At 30.6% G+C, this 24,455-nt stretch overlaps 1 long non-coding RNA gene across 1 annotated transcript in view; it reads left to right on the top strand.

Moving 5' to 3' along the window:
• Window positions 1-15,669: 15,669 nt before the first annotated feature.
• LOC136795152 (uncharacterized) overlaps window positions 15,670-24,455 on the top strand; it is a 139,221-nt gene continuing 130,435 nt past the window's right edge. Inside the window, exon 1 of the long non-coding RNA XR_010842717.1 lies at window positions 15,670-15,827. This is a non-coding gene — a long non-coding RNA (uncharacterized lncRNA). The remainder of the gene's footprint in view (window positions 15,828-24,455) is intronic.

Raw genomic sequence — 24,455 nt, 5'->3', positions numbered from 1 at the left:
AACCCATTTAGTGACTCAGGGGCTTAGCAATTTTTAAGAAAGTACTAATCACACTCAATCGACAGGTTTTTACGCCAATTCAGGATACCCACTTTATAGAGACTAGATGTGCCCAAAAAGGGCTCCCGAATCCAAATGGGTGACACATTGCTAGAGGTAAAGAATAAATAATTATCAGCCTCATCCAGATTCGAAGGTGTCCGAGAATTAGTAGCAGTGCACCTTGCCAACTGAGCTACTTCGCTCCCAATCGCCATTGTAGACTGAAGCGACTGTTCGGACTTGAGACTGTTTAGGCACGCTCCGACCATCCTAAAAGCTAATTAAGGATTCAAAGGTTATTATGTTCCTTACAAGAGCTGGTCTCGATGCAAAATCTAAATTAAACTATAGATGGCGAATATTGATACTTAACATCGATAAGTCATTAATTAAGATACACTTCAATAGAATATCAAAATAGTTAAAAACTTTTAGCAGTATTGCCATCTGATATCGGTTAACTTTAGATAAATTTCAAATGAAGTATAAAAGTAATATTCGTAAAACTACAATTATAAAAAGAATAAGATAAAATGGATATAGCATGCCGCTGGCGGAGAAAGACCAGAGATAGAAGAAGAGTGGAAGAAGTTTTCGAAAGAATAAAGTTACTAAGTTCTCAAGAGGACTGGTCACTTGGAGGAACCCTTTCGATGAACATACTCTATCAAAGACCATTGTACAATGGTCAGAAGCTTCAAACTATACTTGAAATGATGAAATGGATAGAACGAAATTAAACATAATTATTATTCGATGAAATTGTATATGTTATTGTATATGCCGTTAGATGTTCATAGTAAATATCATTATAGTAACATAATATACCAGTATCAGTAGCCCTAATGATGAAAAAAACATAAAATTTGTTTCAATTTTTTTAAGAAAAAATAACCTATAATATAAGATTTACATCCGAAATTTTAACACCTTTAAATATCACATTAAAATAATTAATTAACTATCTCAAATTCAATGAGTTCTGAATCTTGGGATTGAAAAATAAAATATGAAACATGTGCAATGATGACCATTGGGCTTTACCCCCTAAAAGCCTAACGGACAACAGCAACTATACAGATATTCTGTTGATCTGCGATTTTACTGGATTTGTTAGTATAAATATGACTGTACTCCAACTGCCAGCATGATTCTACTACTGGATAATATAATGTATTCATTTTTTTTCTTTTAGATAATCTGATTTGGTAAGGTTCAAAACTGTATTTAGCCGACGTGGAATGATCCCACCAAAAATTATATGGGTTTCATTTTTATTTTATTCCTATTTTTTCTCAGGGTGTAGCCTCCCGAGTAAGAGGTGATGTATTGTTGCTGGCAGTTCTATTTCTGGTAGGCAATAACTTCAAATTGTTTCTTTGGCGCTCCCTCGTTCATTTATTGGACAGCCTATTAATGATCTCATTTTGATGAGAACAAAGTTTCAATACTTTCCTACAGTTTTAATCTCGATATTCATTCCTGCATTTCAGAGTGCACCCAAGCAGAAAAGGAATTTAGAACATGACCAGGCTAAATCCATGTATAAGGAATCTAAACCCCACTCCTTTTGACCTTAATCTTATAGAGCACATGTTCAAAGAAGGCTTTCTTTCTGAAACCCACAGGCCTTTCGGTTTTAGAACTGTCCCTATCCCTTCTCTGAATAGAACCCGGTTGGAAAACTTAATAGTTGGCATAAAAATCAAGTAAATATTAAAAATAATTATGATAACAAATAAAAAAAAAATCAACCTTGAGAGTTTTAAAGCATGTATAATTTTTTTAAATATTTTTTTATTTATATTTTGAGTCTAATTTTTTTCGTCACTAGAATAAAGTAAAATTTCTAACTAGAATAAATGTAATTACTAGTTTTGAAAATGTGCAAGTTAAAGCGCTAAAAAATCAATATAAACACACTTTCCCAATTGTGGTAAAGGGGCGATTTCCCTAAACAGTGGTTTGGTGCAGGCCTTTAGTCCATAAAAAAACTTGACTTGCCTCCGGCCAATGTACTCCGGCACAGAGGGAAGCTGGAGTTCATCGTGGATAACTGTATTTCTGGCCCTCTGTAACGTTGGTCTCTTACTGTTCGCCGAAGGACGAATTTCTGAATGCTGTTCAGTTTTGCTCTTGTATATGTAGACGTGTGCAGAATGGGTGCACCGTAGAACAGCGTAGGTCTGACATCAGATTTGTATATCTGCAGATTTAGTCTAAAAGAGGGCTGCGGTGATTTCAGTTGATGATATAGTCTATATGTCTTCTGGCAGGCTATTTTGAGTCTCGCGAAAATGGCAGGAGTGACGATCGAGGTTGACTCCCTGGTAGAGGATGGAGGTGGAGATCCGCTGGTCGATCTTGAAGTGGGTAGGTAGTGACTCTTTCGTTTCTGTAACATCATTATGGCATCCGGTCTGCGAAAGAAATTGAGAAACTGGAAAAGGAAAAGAATAGCACCCAACTCGCGGTTCACATTGTTTATCTTGTTTATCAGATTTCTCACATCTCGTGGAACGGTTTTCTGAAACTAGAAAATAAGTTTACATATTATTCTGCGTATGAAGTATATTATATAATAAGTATAATTAAATAAAAATAATTACTACATTGCGATAAATATAATTATAGACTATGGAGAAATATTAATATTCATTTTTATTAAAGATATAAGAAAATAAATTTTTGAAAAATCCGAAACTGACCGATTTTAATGTACTCTTTTGGAAGTCAAGTCAACATTTCATTTTCAAATTGTGATCCAGTATTCGTAAAACTAGGTGATATAAATATATTGATAACTATATGTGTAAAACTTAGGTTTACTCATGAATTACTTTATAAGTTAAATCATTTCTTCAATCCTGATTGAATCGGAGCGTTTTTTATAGCAATGTAGAAAAAAAAACATCATCAACACTATAACAGTTTTATCTGTTAATTATTATCTTAGTTTAATCTACATTTGGATATATATTTTAGAAGAAAGTTTCAAATCGTCCGATTAATTTTAAATAAACCTTTGAAAACTTAAAATTTGTTTTCCCCAGAGCAACCTATATTGAAATAAGACTCTCTTCTTGGAAATAAATGATACTATAAAATATTGTTTAATAATTTTTCCATGCGTCTAAGAATTTCTACGTAAATTCTTCAGTAAAGTAGAAACCAGTTCTTACATATGAAATTAAATTTCTAAGAATATAAACAATGATTCGTTTAGGAAAGGTAGCAGGACAAATGATTAGAAAAGGGTCTTTTCTATGTCTCACTCACCCGATCTAAGAAAAAAAAAGAACACTTTCCAAGATTAACATTTGAATAAATAATCAGAGACGTCATGATTGCTTTTGAATTCTAAGATATTTGGAAGGCGTGGAACTTCAAACCTTATTGAATATAAAGTCTTTTCAGGCTTCATTTTCTTTTTATTCCTATCCTTCCAAAACGGAAATCGTTTATGTAAGTAGGAAAGGGAGGATGATGAATAATTAATGAATAATGTTTAACGAAGTAATTTATGAAGCACCATCTTCTTTCTTCAAAAGACCCCTAATATTATTCAGCACTTTTTTTTATGGAATGAGGTCCACTCTGAACGTAATGAAGGAATAGTTTTATTACCTCTTCGAAGGAAAAAGGTAGTTCAATTGTTTTTTTGAAGCCATTATGCAATATGGTATTATTAGGTTTTTTTTAATTATATAGCTTTCGTATCTGAATATCCAAACTTTAATAGTATTTTAAGCGCGATGATAAGTTTTAATTTAACTTAAACTATTAGCTGAGTTAATATACGATTTGATACGAAAGAAATTCATAATTGGTTAACGTTTTCAGCATTAGCTCCTACATATTTGTTGATTGCGTTCTGAAAGGTTTCGTCGGATCATATGTTTGCATCCATACAAAAATGGATTTTATTCATAGGCCTAACTAAGAGGAATGTTTAAAAAGTTTTCTCGAGAATTTCCCCTAAAAATGGTAGCGAAATTTGATTCTTATTACAATATTTACATTAAACTTTAGGTAATGAGTAACTACGATTGCTTCTAAGATTCGAAAGACGGCTTTCATTAGGATATCTTTCTAAGCTACAGACATTAATTCTAGTTTTACTATCTGCTTTTATTTTTTTAAATATTTTTTTTTTAAATGAAGGTTGGATTTACCGATGGAATCCTAATAAAATGAAGACACTTTTATGAAATCCCCATGACCGAAAAGGATGAAATACCACATATTTCCGAAAATCATTTATTTTTACTCGGTCACGTTACTTTGGATGCTAAGATATTTTTACACCGAAAAGTTTCTTTTTTACCGGAAATAGGTGACAGAAGTTGGGAAATCTCCGGTTACATTATAAAAATTTAGATAATTTTAGAGGAATAAACGTAATTCTCATGATAAACCCTTTTTAAAAAATAATAATTTGAAAATGAGTTGTGATATGAATGTTGGTGTTACTGTTAAGAAATTAATTTTATTGCTTACAATATGAACTTAATTATATTTTTTTCTAGGTGAACACGTAATGTTCAGATAACGGATGCATAGACAATTAAAAGAATATCGAAATATATTTTTTTTTAAAAAACAGTAAATCAGTAAATTTTATTCCCTCCTTAATGTTTTGAAATTATGTTTTATCTTAGACAAATTAAATTTGCTTTTAAACGGTATAGGAATTCAAAATAATTTTATTTTAAATTTAAACTTATAATTAATAATTAAATTTACATTTTAAATTATACTGAATAATAATATCACAAAATAATGCTAAGTATTATCATACAACCTACGTCGAGAATTATGCTGAACACAAATTATGTTTTTACATTACTGATAGTGGAAAGACATTTCCTAATACATCTAGGTTGGCCATTAATTAGTTAGAGTGTTTTAGTATGACAGGTAATTTCAGCTGGTTTCATAAAGTTTTTGCTTTTCATCTTTAACTAATTTCAACTCTTTCTGAACACTAACATTTATATTTAATTAAATAATAACTTTACTTTCAATTAATAATATTTCTCCCGCTTTGAAAGTTGTCTTATAAACTAAAATAGACAACAATATAATATTTTGGGGATGTAAAAACATTTTCTTGAACTATTCAACAAAATGAACTCATATCATGGACTGATATAAGTATTTATGTAACTATAATTGTTTTTGTAATCGGTAAAATGTTTTGAAAATTTAGGGAATTCTTGTCGATTTTGTTAAATTGTTATTGAGATTAAACATGTGTAAATTGCGTAGAGAGAGCATACAACAATATATTGCGATATGTGGAATAGCTGAAGGAACTTCTTAAGGTCTTCGAAAATAAAATATTGCATAGGATATTTGGACTGAGGAAAAATGAGTTCACTAGAGAATTTAAGAAGCTACTCAATGCGGCATTGTGGCATCGTATCGTTTTTGGGTTAGTTAAATAAAAATAAAATTAATGGTGAAACCTCCTATATGTTGTTTATTCCATTTAGGTGCAGGGAGGAAATGGAAGGGAAAGAAACATACTCCTACAGTTTTTCATTTATATTTCGAAAACCGTGGGGTTTTCTGAAAAATGTGTTACTAGCAAAATTTTATGGTTACACAACTTTTTTCTATCCCCTGAATCTGAAATATGTTTGGAACCAATATTAGTCTAGTCGATGTTTCAATATATTATAGTAATCGGGCACCTATCCCTAAAATTAAACCAATAACCTGCTTTAATTTTTTTTAACACCAGTACAATATCAATTTAAATTGTAAGCGTTAATTAGACTATTATGAGAATTTTACTTTGATTGGATATAATGGATAATATTTTCCCTCTTTATAACCCAGAAATTACATAACTGAGAGCATTTCATATTTATATACATAGAAAATTTTAATTTATTTAGCTATTTTATTAAAAAAAAAATCAATAAACTTAATAAGTTTGTTGGGAATATATTTTTATCAAACCTATTAGATATTCTGATGAAGTTTATGTTTTTGTCCCTTCTACTCCCCATACTTGACACACAAATACGTGGGTTTTTTAAGGCCATAATATTGTAATAGTGCTAAATAACATAGGGGAGGTTGCTTTATATTTCCAGTGTTTGAATTCGTATATTTTTCAAATCTAATTTTGACTGCGTAATATAAACGAAGCATTGACTGGACTATGAAAGTTTGGGGCTTTCTAACTAACGAATTCATGAAAACTTTATCCATAAAATAAACCCATTCAGCCTCAAAATGATAGCTAAACCACTTGTAGCTAAGACGTAGGTGAGAGGAGAGAGCTACGACGTAGGTGGGATGATTGTTTTAAGGCTGATGAGGGTTTGAGTTTTGACGGGGGTTAGTGGAAGGCATTAGAACGATAATAAACAACCTTCGGGTCTATGAATTGTTATGAAATAGAATATTGACTATATTTTTAAAAAGTCCAAATAATTCCTGTTAACTTTATTTTTGCTGGATCTTGCATCCTTATCCACAAATCGATACCCCTTTCCATTATTCCTTCCAGTCCATCTGATGCTATTCATTCAACCTCGGTTATCATTCCAACTCGCTCTTTCCATGTTACCTTTTCTGCTGTATACTGTCCTCCTGGTAATAACCTTTCTTATAACCTCCTTGACTCCTTATTCTGAACCCTCGTTTCATTGCTGGAGGAGACTGTAATCCTAAGCACCAGCGATGGGGATGCTGCACATCCAAATCCCGTGGTAACATCCTATCCCGTGTTTCCACCTCCAATGCTTTTCTCTCATTCTCTCTCCCAAAAATCCGACTTATTGGCGCCCGCAAACCTCCTGGACACAATCTAATAACAACCCACATCCTAAAACTTCTTCCTCGTAAAGCCAAGCTATTCCTTACCTACATATATTACGCCGTACTTCGTTTCAAATATTTCCCTGACCCTTTGAAATTATCAATAGTTAAAATGATACCCAAACCCCAAAAGCCGCCAGAATACCCATTCTCCTACCGTCCTAACTCTCCATTATGAATCATGGGCAAAATCCTCGAAAAACTCATTTTAAAACGCCTATACCCCATCCTAGATACCGATCATATAACCCCTAATCATAGTTTGAATTCCGAACATCCCACTCTACTATCCAGCAATGCCACCGTGTGGTGAACGTTGTCTCGTTTTCTTTGGAGCGCGGAATGTACTACGCGGGAGTCTTTTTCGATGTAGAACAGGCTTTTAATCGTCTGGCTGCCGAAACTGCTTTACAAACACCGTAGATTCCTACTTTTTACATACTTTCTCATCATCCGTTGCTTTCTCATCCATAGATTATTCCAAATAAACCACAATGGTTCCTATCCATCCCTCTATTCTCAATCCGCTGGTGTTCCTCAAGGTAGTATCCTCGGTCTCATCCTCTGCACCGTCTATTCAGCTGACATCCCAATCAATCCTAACAGTATCCTCACCACGTATGCTTATGACACATGTGTGCTCGCTGTTAATAAACATCTTGCATGATTGCATCCCAAACCCTCCACTCCTTATCACAGCCCTCGAATATTGGTGTCGTAATTGGAGGATTAAAATAAATACCTACAAATCCCATCAAATCACCTTTACCCTTCGTCGTAAAACTACCGACTGTCCTACCGTCTCCTTTAATAATGTTGATCTTACCCCTGTCGAACAGATCCGGTACGTTGGACTACATCTGGACAAACGACTAACCTGGAATCCTCACACAAGACTGAAAACACAGGAAACTGCAATTCGATTTCGACTATTACAGCACTTACTGGAAAAACGGCCTATACTGCCAATTAATTACAAAAGACTGATGTACATGACTGTAATAAGGCCAATCTGGACATACGGAGTTTATGTTACGTAAAATCCTTAATGTTTTTACTTTGTCACAAATAAAATCATACATAAAGATTAATGTTCCTTATGTAACCGATCTAGACCTTCCTTCCATTATAAACTCCCTAACCACCCAAACCCTCTAGTTTCTAACCTTGCTTCCTCTTCCATTCCCGAGAATCCACCGAGGTGCCTGAAAATAACTGGGTCACGAGACCTGCTAATGTAAAACGTCATTAGAGTGCTACCGATGGATGGTTAGGGATTTCTTTAGAAGCATGTAACACTCCATTTTAAATGAGATAAAATTTACTGAATGTATTATGATGTACAGTTGTAAATAGCAACAAATAAATAATGCTTTTTTTTCGCTATGTTTTATGAAAAAAATATATAATTGCCTGCTCTGAAACCTTAAAAATTCTCATGTGTTCCTTTCTGGGTCGTAAACATAAAAAACGTCCGTAGTACGTGCTTGCTATCCGGTAGTGAAGACGTTATACCATCTGTTTTTCTGCGGCTATCCAGGAGGGCTAATGTATCTGAAAACAATTTAGTTTTCTACTCGAGCAGCCGGCATCTCATCAATTCCTCTTCACCCATTCTGATTGATATATTTTTGATATCCTTCCTCTCCAGCAAATGAAAGTGCAGTTTCCGTTCTTAGTTAATTTATGATGTCATCATAGTGAATTAGAAGTGAATTATTTTATTATCTTATTTCGGTTTATATTTCTTATATTGCATCATGATCAGTAGATTTAGAAAATAATTCCATCCTACTGGCTAGAATTTATCGATAATTTACATATACTAATACTAAGAGGTAAGTTATTCTATCATATTCTTAAAAATTTCCCCAAGATTGCAGATTCCAGTTCAGATATGTGATTCATTTGTAACATTTGGGATTACTTAAGCTAATATTTTTAATGGACTTTCTGGCTCAATTAATTTCCTGCTTATACAACTTTCCTTCAAGTAATTCTCATGAATATTAATAATAAACAAAACAAAAATCGACCTTATTAGACTAATATTAGAGTTTTAGAGCCTCTGACTAAAAACAGCAATTTTAAATATAAAATTGGAATTAGAAAATATCAGAAAAATAATAAATTGGAAAAGAAAAAAAAACTCAAACTACAATAATTAAAAAATATATTTTTAAAAGGGAAAAAAATAGAGAAAAGAAAACCCACAAAATAAAACTATGTATTGTATCACATGTGATAGGATGACTAACATATATTTATATTATTAACATATTTACAAGATTTAAAAGAAAATTAGGAATATCTCATGTAAAGAAAAATATAAATAAATAAATACTCTGGAAAATCATAAATATCGAGGTATGTTATAGAAAAAAAAAATAATGGGAAAAATGGGCTAATGATGATTATATGAACATACATATCCCCAGATTTTAAATAAATATTAAAAACATCCAATAACATTTATGTTAGATTTTTTATTCATTATTTTAAACATTTAATACTTATTCTTTTGGAATTGATTGGACAGGAAATAATTACAAATACGGAATTCGAAGGTTGGAAGGGTGTTATAACGACGAATGGAGAACTTAATGAAATTCTATTGGGAAGAGTAACGGATAAGGAAAGATCTGTCGAAGGCTGCGGGTCGATAGTCAGTTAAATATAAGTATGAAGTCCGCGAAGGGATATTGCGGGATTATAATGATGATTTAAATTGATGGACGGCGGGATCGGATATGGTTGTAGAGGAAGGATGCGAGGAAATATTAACGACGGAAAGGGGGCTAGCGCCACTTCAACCATTTGTAAAATCGAGTGAGAGGTTAAGCAATGAACCATTTTATTACAAATTAACATTGTTTAAATAATATTTCTAAACATTGTATAAATATCATAACAAATCAGAACGAAAAATCTTTGACGGAGGTTAAAAGGTGAAATAATGGACAAACACCGAAAGTATCTTTGTTAATGTTATAGTGCTTGATTGTTAACATAATTAACAATTTTTTTTTTGTTTATACTTTTGTTTAATTGGCTTTCAACGCTGTAGGTAGTTCAAATTTCCATCATGCTTCGTCTGTCTAATATTTAAATGTAGCGACTACTTTAAAAGACTGAAAAGGACCGCATATTTAAACCACTAACAAAGAGCATTTGAAACGGATGTAGATGGAACTGGAATCCGGATAAAGCTAAATAGAAAATGGACTGGTTCATAAACGGCTTTTTGACCAACGGTCCCATGTGAAATTTAGCGGAGCCGACCATCCTCTGTGGCTACCACCTCAAAGGGCAGTTATCGCTAAGTCGTAAAGAGGACCCCGGCCCCCCTCCCGTCATAATTCATACCACTCTCTGTCCGTTCATCTTCTACAGATTTTATAAAATATTTGCTTGACCGCTACAGGCTTAGTGGTACATCTAGCGGGGCTATTAGAGAATATGTTTCACTGGAGAATACTTTTATGATTTAATATTTCTTTTCCCCTTGCTTGGTTTGATACAAAATTCAGCTCTAACTTAGATAATTAACAAGTCAAAGGAGTAAATTGTGGTTTAAGATTTAAAAAAAAAAATCTTTCTCCCTATAAATCCAAAGACATTTTTAAAATGTATATCCTTGAAGCTCAATTTTTTTTCAACTCTAATAATTCCACACCTATCATAACATTAATTGACTATCAGCGGATTGCTGCGTACAATATTCTATATTATAATATGCAACAAGTCAGAAATAAAGATCATCCGTGGTAATCAAACATTAAGAAATTACGAGATTAATTTACTTTAACAGTATTATATGAATGTATTTTAAATACCTATTTTGAAGGTTTTAAACAGAGGTTCATAAAGTTATAACCAATCAAGTCTTAGAATGTTCACATTGAATACTGGCGACTTTATCTTTTATAACACTGAGATGTTGAAGGTTAGTGAGTTAGTCACCTGTCTCCTCCCTTCATATTTCCGTCATTCAAGAAGGCACTCTTCATAATCTGAAAACTGCATCCTAAGATATCTGCATCTTCGGCTTAAGCTAAGATTTGGCATTTGCTGAAAATCATCTCTCCCTAAACGGGCAAACCAAACAGTTCATAACGTTTTATTGATCGAGTAGTTTTAGTAGGAGGTGGTAGGTAGTGGTGCAAATTCACGAATTACAATAAAGCACTTAAAAAATAATTCAGTTTATTATGAAAGTAATGGAATCACAAAGCCCATCATGTCTTTGAAAATCTTCATTTATTTAGATAGATATTTTAGAAACCCCCTAACTATTTCAAAGGTATAAGTCATGAATGTGTTTGGCGCTTAACTTTCTAAAGATAATTATTATATTAAAAAAAATTATCTATACTTTTAATGTTCGGAAACATTAAAATTCAAATTTTGTATTATACAAAACGTTTAATATTTCAAAACTGTCTCGACAGATCACTTTTATTCTAGACTTTTCATATTAACGATCATAATGTTTAATAACCCATTAACAGTGCCATGACATGCTTATAAATTAGTTTAGGACAAGGCTATATAATCTGAATGTGCTGTAGTAAAATTGTCTTATCAAGGATGTTGCAAAGCTCTTATATTGCTCACTTTTCATATAGAATTTGCCCAAGATGTTTGACAGATTCGACGCGTGCAAGGAAAAAAATATTTTTTGGTTATATGTAAAAGAGAGTGAAGTGAATTCACAATTTGCTTTTAAAGATATGTTTTATTCCATCCTATGGTTATAAAAAAATCAATTATAGAATAATCGGTGCAAGCCTCATAAAGCACAGTAGTTCTGTGAAATAGTTGGTATCTAAATTTTTTGTAGTTTTATTCATGAAAAAAATCGTATGTAGTCAGTCAGATATTTAATCTAAAGTAAATTTACTTTTTACGGTGAGTGTTCGTACAATAATAATGTCAGCGGCCATATTATGTAATTACTATTGTTTTATTATCTGTAAGTACTATTTTTTTTCTTCTGAAAAGACTGCAGTGTTCCCCGTGAAAAATAGGGCAACGTTGTAAATATAGTTCATAAATTGTTCTAATGTTAAAATGAAATCTTACGACCCCCATAAAGAGTCCATGCTCATTGCACGTACAGTTCGTTGGTTACTTGAAATCACGCCAAGTTCGTATAACTAGCGAATTTATCTGCCACCCCACTGGGCAAAAAACATTTCAAACAAAAATATATTATAGCCCAATAAAGTTCGTAGTATATTTTTAATTAGCTAGGTGATTATTTTCAAAAGTATGAAAGGGCATTATGGGGCCAATAAGAAGAACACAATAGAATCGAACTTTTTTATAATATAGTGAATTTGAATTAACATGCATATAATTAGTTTACAAAAACGTATATCAATAGGTATGCATTAAAAACATTTTAAAAAAATATTTTTCAATTATTATTATTTTAAGTAATTTATTCTGTTTATTTTAGAAACAGATACTACTAAACTTTTATTATTTTGTGTTTTTAGAAGATAAAATGGTTTCAAACAATTTATTTCATATTTTATTTCTCTAATGTAAAAAAAAAAAATTGTATTTTAAAATATTTCATTTGAAGTATTCCCAAGATCTGCCTGAAAACATGAGTTGTACAACTGAGATACCTAGGAATTTCGTTGTGTGTGACGAATTATCAAGAATGAATGTTAATTCTTAAATAAAGAATCCATGTAGAAAAATAAGCCTAAATAATCGTGTCATCCGTTTATATGTAGTCTCTAGTCTTCCCGTCTTGAAATATGGTTTATTTCTTAACCACGTAGCTAAGAATTTCGTTGTGTTTGACTAACTTTCGTGAAAATCTACTTGGATGAAGAATTTATATAGAAAAACACCTTTCAAGTAAATTCTGATACGTTTATCTCAAATATCTGGTCCTCACGTTTTGGAATATGGTTTATCTGTGTCGTTAAATATTTCATCAGAACTCGAAGTGTGTCGAATGTAAAAATGTCAGAATCTCCAAGTGTATTATAACATCAACTTAGTATTTTTTTTTTTCCGGCCAAGACTCCCATTGGAGTCCTATACTGCAACTTAGTATTCTGAAGTCAGTTGTGGTGCAGATTTAAATCTAGCCTAGGAAGAGTAATTTAAAAGAATACATAAAAATAAGAACAAAACTTTCTATGACTAATGACTCTTAGGAAGTTATGCGATCGTGAGCTATTCTTTTGTTCTGTTGATACTTTTCACTAACCACCAATATGCATTAATTACCGATATACAATACTATATCTAATAAAAATATTGAGCCAGTACAAATAATGTTCCGGATAATATTATTGACTTTATACAGCTTGGGTATGGAATCGGTCCTCAATAAAGCCGACTGGAATACGGTACTGATTTTGGACTAATCGCCCCAGACCTATCTTTCCCCCATTACCATCCGAAGAGGACAGGTGATATAAGACAGCTAATTGTACTGTGGCGGCCTAACGACCCATTCGATGGCCCCCCATCCATTACAATACCCTCTGCTTCCATAATGACATCAAACCCATCTCCCCTGTCCTTCCAACAACATCTACTCTAGGCAAATATCTATCTCCTATGCTTGGAATTGGCGTCAATTTGGCTTTTGTGTTCTCTTTTTTTTTTTTAATTTAATATTGAAATAATTAATATTTCAAATAATAATGTGAATTATAAATAATAAATCTCTAAACTTTTAATTAGTATATTAAAATGATAAATGATCAATTCAAAATCTAAACCATTTAGATATCACTAATATTGTTTTAGACATCTCACTCTAGCAAACTCGGAAATTTCTTCTATTTGTACAATTTTGGCAGGTGTGATACAAGGTTCAAATACTGGATTTTTACTTTAAACGGTTTGGAAACTGAACACATCTTTTGACCCCGAGATAATGATTGCTATCTATGCTGACAATGCATTATTATTTAGTTCCTACTTTGACCTTTCGCTTACATGAATTCCATATTTTTTCTTCATAATAGATAATTGGACTACAGACTAAAAATTGCAACATGTACAACTCTAATGCTGTTTTTTTTTTTCATTTTATAATAAAAGTGAAAATACCTTACGATTGAAACTACTTACCTAGGTACTTTTTTTAAATTTGAAACTTAGACAAACACTAAGTACATACCTAAACCTACTATTAATCTAAACTAACATCACACTAATCTAATAACAATGTAAATGACAAATACTTTATAATATCTGACATTTGAAATAGAAGAAATAAAATTACAAGTAATTTTAATTAGTGATTTCTATTGCTTAATGAACCACTGTAATTGTAATTGAAATCCACGGTTACAATTACAAGTCAGCCAAAACAAGTACAATTATTAATTACAATATAATGTAATAGCAATTACTTTTTGCTGTTAATTAATACTGGTTTCCCGTATAGTCCTTTAAAAACTATTGCCTCACTATCAGGTCCGCTTCACGCCTGTTTTCTGGAATTTTCCATATTTCTAAAATATTTTTACAACTATAATCCCAAATCAGTAATTAAATATTAAATGCTGTATTTTGGCTGTAGTTTGGTTACTACAAGTGATCTTGTACATTAGCAACATCGATCACTTTTCTTTGTTCGTGTCTCTTTATCTGACCACCATTTCTATCTTGTTTCTTCTGGCGGCTGGTTTTTAGGAGGCTTGGTTCCATGTCAAGGTTTACTCAAAGAGTATCTTCTTTCAGTTGAACCTACATATACATTTAGCAGTAACTTAAAATGTTTCCTGAAATTTAAATTTATCAAATCTTCTGATTTATTATTTTACCTAATACCATTTATATAATTGTTATTGGAATTCTAAATAAATATGCATATATTTTTTTCTCTACTTATTATTTTCATTTTTTTATTTTTTATTTATCTTTGTAAATATGGTGTGAATGAGTTCTCTTAGCTCTATTATTAAGGTCATATAGGAAGTATACGAAAGAATTTAATATTATATAATAATAAGGAAAAATTATGTAAACTATATTTTCAAAAAACGATATTAGTAATCACCACAATCGATCTTACTCTTACTGATTCATTACCCATTTCTATATTTTATTGTAAAATGTTACATACTTCTACTTTTAATAAAGAAACTGAGATAAAATTTAATTTTCATTAGGGATTCGTCTCAAAATTTATTTAGTTTTGATGATTTATTTATTAATTTTTAATATCATATTTTGTAATATTTGTTATTTATTTTCTTATAACACATATGCTAATAAACCCGACTTAGTTACAACTTTTAGGAACCAAATATTATCATGATAGTTTGACCGAAACCCAAATTTGCTTCTGAAAATTTCAAGTTACTTCCTCAGTAAATTTTTAATTATGTTTGTTAGTTATGTTCTAGTACATATGGGTATAAGTATGAAATGCTGATAAATCTGACTTAGTTAGAACTTTGGGAGCCAAATAATATCATGGTATTTTGACCGAAACCTAAATTTGCTTCTGAAAAATTTTAGTTACTTTCCTCACTAAATTTTTAATATCATATTTTATAATATTTGTTAGTTATTTTCTAATGACACATATGCTATTAAATCCGACTTAGTAAGAACTTTTGGGAGCCAAATAATATCGTGGTAGTTTGACAAAACCTAAATTGTCTTCTGAAAAATTTTAGTTCTTTCCTCACTAACTTTTTAATAACATATTTTATAATATTTGTTAGTTATTGTCAAATAACACATATGTTAATAAATCCGACATCTCTGGAATTTTTAGAAGCCAAATAAGTTCAAAATTTTAGGATTTTTAAAAAGTTTTTTATCAATAACGTCTCGATGGTTCTTGAGCTGTTTGGATGGCAATACCTCTTTTATTGGGAGAAAAGTGGTAGGAAATTCTTATCATCCCATTGTGTTTGTTCCTCGGCCTAGTTGAAGCGTTCTATGTCATTATCGTAAGTATAAATTATTTTATTGCTATTTTTTAAAAACTTAAAATGTTATTATTATTATGTAATATAATAATATGTTATTATTATCATATATTATATTAATGATTATTTTTTTCTGAATCATACAAATACAATATTTTTCTATTAATCTGTATAAAAATTTTCTTCTACACATATATATTTCACTTATATTTTCCCTGTGCTCTTAATATCAGGAAATTTATATTTCATGGTGTTATTTTTAAGAATGATTCACATAAAAAGGGAATAAAAAATAAAAAATATTAGAGCATATGTTTATGCTAGCTATTTCAAAGGAAGTCTATTTTCCCTGAAAGATATAACATTAGAGGAATATATATATATTTTTCCTTGAGACCATAGCATATGTTCTAAATATTAAAAACGTAGTTATTATTTCGGACTATATTAAAGTTATCCAAGAACGGTTTAAGGAAATTCCAACTTAATTTAAGATAAAGGAAAAAGATTATAAATATGAATATGTGCAAATTATCTAAATTTGATTCCAATCTGCTCAACTTTTGTACCTTAAGTCAACATTTTAATGTTTAAAATCATTCAAGAATGATATACATTAAAAATTGGAAAAAGGTTCTTTACCCTAGAAGAAAAAGAATGGCAATATTCATGACAGACTGCACTCACTAAATATGAAGGGAATGCTAGAATTAAAACATGTAAATTTCTGCGCTACCTTTCTACTATCGTGAATGAGATCTTAATACAATCGTGTCAATCTCGGCCACTCCAAGCAATGAACGAAATATTTAAGTATCGCATTTTCTAATTTATTTATCAAGATTAATTTTTAACGAATGGTCTAGTCGGAGGTGGATTACATGTACCTGATGAATATTATTTTGTTTCATAAGCTACGTTGTGACAATGAATCATGGTTAAGTCTTATACCGTGAAAGAAGTATCAAAGAGAACCTTATTTTTTTTGCAAAAGAAGAAGAAGTTTAAGCATATAAAAGAATGCAAAAAAAAAAGTCTTTGACTGAATTCGTGACATAACTGTAAATGTTATAGCATTCTATTATATGTCAATTTGTTTTAATATTCATCATGTGATTTATTTTTTAGTTTTACTCAATAGATTTTACCTTTTTTTTTTTTTTAATTTTGATTTTGTTTGATTCATTTTAATGAGTTTAATTCATCATGATTCATCATTCTTATCATAGTATCTTTAGTTTAAGTATTTTTAAAAACAATATTAACTATTGCGGTTAGTAAATTAAGTATTAGCTAATTATTTTTTGGATTATAGTTTTCTAAGGTGTAAATAATTTTTAGAAATGTTCCGATAATAATATATTTATAATGTGAGGGTTATATTTTTCAATAAGAGGGAAATGCCCATGAATGGAAAAAGAGCAGCTGTGCCGATTTCCTGAGCACATTTCTTCTTCAAACCTTTTCAGACTCCCTTTTATGACATGGCTTCTACTTATTTCAGAGAAAATTATGAGGTATGACGACGGTACGTGGATTTCACCGGGACGAGGAATACTGTCTATTTTCCGTTGACCTATTTCTGTCTGACAACGCCCTAATATTTATTTTTTTCTTTATAGTTGAATCGTGACGGTGACCACACTCGACATATACTCAAAGTCGTTGATAAATTTCACTTCTTAAAAGTTTATGTGGCACATAAAAAAACTTATGATACTCTGGTTTGAACGACAGGCATAACTCCGATCATAAATTTATCATTGATCATTTTTTAACTAGAATTTTATTTTTATGATTGACGTCCACGTTGATTTTATTTTTCAAAAGGGGCTCACCTATTACCCTAGAAAAATATTATTTTCTGAAATAATATTAGACGGTAATATTCAGAGTAAACTGAATGAATTAAAATTAAATTAATTAAACTGGATCTAAAGCTTATTAGAGCGTTGAGGCATATTAAATCTGTGTGGGCTTAACTTTAGTTTTCCTAACTTACTAGCAGTTTTTTAAATCTTACCCTCTCGAGTAAAACCCTTCTTTACCTTTCTGTATTATTTTATTTAGTTATATTTTTTTAATATCTTTAAAAAGTTATGGTGGTTTCAAAGATTTCGCGCAATAGTCCCTCAAAATTGAATTAAAGGATTGAAAATTTGTTTGTCCATTCAATTTATTTTAAGTTTTAACTTAACTCTATGGATATGGAAAGACTGGCTAGGGTGACATAAGAGACACGAGGGAAGAAGGCTAAGAGGAAGAACACGCATGACCTGGAAAGAACGCACGCGAAGTTTTAAGCGAGACTCTTTTCCCAAGCTCTAAAGAGGGCATCCCCGCTTTGCGCAATTGTATTGAGACTCTCGATTATGATGATCATCAAAAATTTCCTGCACAAGATATGATATGATGTATAAATATTAAAATTTGAAATAAAGTAAGTAAGTATTTTCCGTATTTAAGTTTAATAATTTTCATATTGGAGGCTTAAAGACACACTAATACTAACTACATGTTCAAGTTTTTTTTCCGTTATTCCGTGTCACTTATTGGATGACAAACTACTTGAAATGTTTAAAAACTGTATGAAACTTGGAATAAAAAATATGTAGACATACAACCTTGTAACATAAGTAGGTGGACTTCCAGTATGTAGTTACATGGAATAACGGGAAAAAAACTGTAGTTACATTCGGGTCTCTTAGTCCTTAATAATTGAGTCTTTCATTAACAATGTTAATCGAGGCTATATTGGGCCAACAGTTAAGGGCTCAGGGGTGAAAGCCACACCGGTTCAAATCCAGCCTGAGAAGATTAATTTGTGGACGGCCCACCGAGTAAATCTCGACCTTTTCAGTCTGGCTAGAATGGTCTGTTAACCTGTAGAACGTTAGAATAACCTCTCATTCCTGTCAAAAGTTGGCGTGCCCAAGGGCATTTAAATCTAGAATAAACAAACTGACGTGAACTTTTTACTCCTAAAAATCTATTTTCCATGTGGCCGATATATATATATGTAATTAGAGGGTTTAATCCTAAAACCCAAAAAGGCTTTATCCAGGATATAAAATGATTTTCCTCTGTAAAAAGCTTCTTCTGACCTAATCCGATACATGCTTGTAGTAATGACGGTTCTTATGTGCCAAAAGTAAACGTTATCATATTTAAATGAGTTACTATTACATTACGTTTATTAATATATTATTTTTAAAGGAAGCTGTTCAATTATGCTTATCAAACCGAAATAGCTTGATTGCGACCTTATTCTAGACTTTGTTCCATTGATTTCGTCTAGACATTATAAGTCATGCAATTTAATCTTACATAACGAAGATAGTTAGTTATATAATCATGTTACCTGGTTATATAAGCGTGATAACTTCCCAGTATCAGTCAGGGGCGTAGCAACAAAGTTTATTGGGTGAGAGGGTCAAGCCTAAAATTTCCTAACATTTATGACCGGATTTCCCAACTTTTCGGTGGTGTGGGGAGTTATTCCCAAAGTTTTTCTTTTCTTATACATTAAAAAAAAACCCTCCCTAATAAGCGATTTTAAGAATTTTTGAGTATAAATATCTTTTTGAATATTTGGTTTTTAATGAATGAATGAAATATCATTCTTTATCCTGGGATGCATGGTCTCCTATCTAAAGTAATGTGGGTAATTTCAGCAGCATTTGTTTGGCTGAAGTATGTGAGGATACACAAACTTAAATAAAGCAATAAGAATTACCAAAATAAAATAAGGATAGCTTACAATTTACATTTTGAAAGAATGGATTCCAAGGAATTCCGAAATGAGGTAGTTCGATTGGATAAGTTCGATGGAAACGCAGAATGAGGAGGTCTATAATATAAGAGAGATAGTTATTAAGCATTGGAATATGAGTGTACGTAAGAGGTATTGTCTTCGGCTATTAAAATAGAGCCAACTTAGCCCGGAATAACTGTGAGATGTACGAGAGCTGGAAATACTGAAGATGATGTTTTATATAGGTTCTTTCCCTAGATGGTAGGTTAGGGACTAAAATGAGGAATTCAATGGTTTTCCTGACGTTAAGCAGGCTTTCATAGAGCTTGTCCTGCTCCTAATGTAGGATAGTCTTTTATGCGAATTAGACTAAAATGTTTTGATACTATCTATTTTTTAGAAATATTTTATTTTTCAGTCATAATTGATTATATATTTATTTATTTTGCCTGAATTCAATATTCCAATATATTTTATCAGTTGTTATTGCAATAATTAAAAAAAAAATCATTGCCATTAGAAAGCATCTTCGTAATGATGAAAAAGAACTTCATGGAAAAATTTACGTATTCGCAGAATAATGATGGAGTCAGATCGATTTAATGGTAGCCCTCTTTGAAAGGTGTACCTGTATTATTCAATCCTCTCCTACCAACTTCTGTCATTAGGAGTTACCGGAGAACTCAAAACTTGGCAAAAAAAAAAATGTAAAACTTTTCGTAGTTTAATTATAGGCCAAACTTTAGTTGGTTAAAAGTTTTGATTCTCCTTGGCTCTGTAGGTAATTGGATATTTGATTTTCGCCTACAAACTGTATTTTCTGTTATTTGATAACCTGTAAATTGAATATCCGGTGGTGTCATTTATTTTTTTATTTTTTGTGATTTTATTTATTTCACCATAGTTAGATGCAATGAAATATTGTGAATGTTGTGTAGAAAAAATACAAAATAATATCGCAGTAAGAGTTTAGGCACAATATGGCCATATTTACTGTTTACAATTTTTTTTTTCAAACGGTTGTAATTTACATTTATTTTTAATCATTTTATTTACATATGTAATCAGTAAAAAAAATTGTTGGGCGTGATATTATAAAGATTAATGTCAACGTAAATCAGAGGGATCCAGTTTCCAGTTTGATTTCTACAGGATGTAATTTTTTGCGATTGGGATGTGTAAGTTTGTATGTTGAGTAAAGTTTAATACATAAATAGGTTACTGTTCTCAGTTTTGATAATTTTGAATGTTAGTATTTTTAATTTCATTTTCCATACATGAAGTCTATGATAAGGGAAATTGCAATTGTGAATAATTTCTACTTCTAGTTTTCAGAGAATTCAAGGTCCTCTGAGTTCAAATAATTAAAACATGTATAATGGTGTTTGTATTAGTGTGGATGTTTTTATTGTACATAACTGAAATTATATATTTAAGATACGTATGTGTGAATATAAATATATAGTTTATATAGCTGGTTTCTACTAAAGAGAAGTGGCACTTCATTTATTGTCTGTTATATTATATCTTTTATTTTATAAATTTTTAGCATTTTCTCGGAAATGCCTCTATCTATTTTGATTTAATGGCCATACCAATTTAAAATTTGATATTCCTTAATTCTGCTAGTTCATATTCCCTTATGGGTGTTTAAATGCCGAATTACCGATTGCCGATAAGTTACTCCTAAAGAATCTTACTCCTTGATTAGTGAACATAATTAACCATCTCTCATCGCTAGATGTAATAATCAATAAATAAGTAAAGAATGAAAGAATTTCATAATTGACTAAAGGAAAAATTAAATGTTTTTCATCTTTCCATCGTTGTTGTGACAAGAGTGAGGTTTTATATTCAGTTGTCTATAACTCAGTATAACAGTAACTGTCTTCATTTATTTATTTTTCTTGATATGTGTGGACCTCTTGATATGTCAGTCTTCTATCAAGTTTTAATCTTAAATAAGTTAGTTACCTTGACGGTTTAAGACAAAGGTTGGTCCTCAATGCAAACTTATGGCATTACATTGTCTTATAAATGTAATATGTTGATATCTATTGCAATTCAATTTTATTTTCCATATTTATTCCCAATTTGGGAGTTGTATAGTCGTGTTAATGTGGGTTTTGTACTATATGCGTCTCTAGTGACAATAGCTGAATCTTCAATAAAAACCAGTTTCAAGAAAGTAAAAAGATGCAAAAATCTTAAACTATGACAATCAAAATTAATTATCTCAACTCTTTTAATTACAAGAATTATTTATTTATAAAAAATTGAAAAAGTTAATAATCAGATTTTTATTTTTTAGTTACAAAGGCTATTGGGTTACAATGATAACCATCCGTAGTTCTGATTAGAAAATAATCCTACGTAACGAAAAGTACAAAATGGGCCCACTGATTTGAGCAACATCAGTGGGAGACAAAATATGTTATATTAAAAAAATATGTTATAATATATTATATAGATTGGTTTAATTTTTAATTATTCAGCTTGAATAATGACTTGTTAAAACTCTGAATTATGTTTATCTCATTTTTTCGTTAAATACTGCAGATAAAATGATAATATTCTAGTTAAATTATATAAAGAAATAATATTATTTCACCTAGCCGTTCACCTATATTATACGTCAGTCGTTGCCTTGAGGTCTTAAGGTGTCATGCTAACATGTTCTGTGGTACGGATTAGTACCAGGCAACCCCCATGCCACCTGTGGTAATGCTTCCGTTCCAATAAATATGCCTAGTCCCTTTTAACCGTTGCGTGATATGGTTCTGATAGAATATTTTGAGAAACGGTAACGTTGATATATATAGTTTAGATTTAAACATAAATCTTCTTTTAAATATCATTAAACAATTTTTTAAACAAACCAATTATAATGGTCAGTACCGAAAAAAAATTTTTTTTGTTTTTATTAATATGCATTATTAAGAAAAAATATTTACGTAGATATTATTTCTTTCAATTAAAATTCTAACTGATTTCTGATAAAAATATATATTTTGGAATTACCATTATATTCTTCTCGTCTACAGCATTTTTTTTTTTAAATTAATATATTTGTTAGAGCGTGATAGGCCCAAATAGCATTCTTATATCGCGTATTTAAAAATGCCAAATTTATTATTTTTATTTAGTTGATGATTTTTATGTTATATATAATTAAGATTACACATACATTGTTCGGATTACAGGTAATTACAGTGTGCAAGTTAAGGTTTTTCATCCTTTCATAAAAAGATAATTTTTTATAGTGATTATTATCATTATTAATAATGATAAGTATTTTTAATAGTATTAATTAAATAATGCTCTTTTTATGGACCAGCATTAATTACCACTTTAGTGGTACTTACAACAGCCGAAAGTGTTGCACTAATGTTTTTCCAACTGTCAATTTCTGGGTGTTTTTATTGTAGGTATATGAAGTAAATGAGAATGTAAGCCACGAAGGGACCAAAGTAAAGAAATATATCCTGCCCGTGTTTGTAATGGACTAGGTATCTCTCAAATATAGGTGTCATTTTTCCTGTAAATGTCTCTTCTGTAGCGTATACTTTTGGATGTTTGGATACTTCCTTGGCCCTTTCTTTTTAGTTGTTTATGCAAGACTATTTGCCAAATATGGGGTAGTGTACATGTTTCCATTTGTTCTGAATGGAAAATAATTCTTATCACTTTCTTTTTCTAATATTATGTCTGATCAGCTTGTCAAAATCTAAAATTATGATTATAGTTTAAAAAAACAAAACATGTAAATAGTTATTAGTTAATCATAGGGGAACACTTTATTAAAAAACAAAGTTGTGCTGGCCCAAATTCATTGGGCTACTAGCCACACAGCATACTTATTTTAATCTAATCAGACAATATTATTTGATCTTACGATAAATAGGGTTAACTAGTATATAATAATAATCATTAACATTAATAATATATAATAATAAAATATAATTTTTTTTTTCGTTTCATCTTTTTGCTTCTTTTACTTTTTTTATGATTTTTTTCTTCTTTCTATATTTATATTTTTTATTTGTTAGTCCCACTTTTGTTCTCCTTTTCTTTTTTCCTTTTCTATCCTTTCCTTTTTCTTCTTTTCTTTTTTCTTTTTTTTCATATTTTGCTTTCAACCCAATGTGCCTTTAAAAGAATAATGTATAAAAATAGTGAAAGAGATACAGATATTTATGAAAAATACATAAATAACATGTATTTATACATAAATATTATTTATATTACACATAAATAAGTATATAAATCTATATTCATAGATATAGAAAATCAACAAATTATGTGAAAATTATTATACATTAAACATTAAAAAAATATGCGCAAATAATAAAGTAACAAATAAAATATGGAATGTATGCATGTCATCCTTCCTGTGGATGATTCTATTACTATTCTATTGATATAAAACCAATCAATTCGTTTTTATTTATTACTATATATTTAATATAGAATTTTAAAACTACTAAGAACCATACCATATAACAGTGGAACCTGAGAAAGGAAACATGAGGGAATTCGATCATATTGAAATCGATTAAGAAAAAGGAAATCAAAATGGATCTGTTTTATTAACATATGATCTGTTTGAATTCTCGGCATTGAAGTTGAAGGAAAATAGAATTTGTTAAGATAAAATGGACTTCAATTTTTTCTTACACTGGTCTGAACAGTTTTACAGATAATGAAATCACGTTTTGAATGGATGGCTATCACGATCCTAGATGTGCGAAGGTTTCGAGTTATTCGAAAAACTATTTCTATTTTTTTTTTCATTCTTAAACCATTCAGGTCCGATGTATGCTGTACACAACATGTAACTTTATATATTGCGTTTCATTCGTTCTTTTCTGTTAACGTTAACGTTAGCAGTATAT

The sequence above is a fragment of the Halyomorpha halys genome, unplaced genomic scaffold, assembly GCF_000696795.3.
Source record: "Halyomorpha halys isolate HHAL.00 unplaced genomic scaffold, Hhal_1.1 Scaffold380.1, whole genome shotgun sequence".
In the NCBI taxonomy this organism is placed as follows: Eukaryota; Metazoa; Arthropoda; class Insecta; order Hemiptera; family Pentatomidae; genus Halyomorpha; species Halyomorpha halys.
The sequence above is the reverse complement of the archived record's forward strand: the minus strand, read 5'-3'. Positions and strand labels throughout refer to the sequence as shown.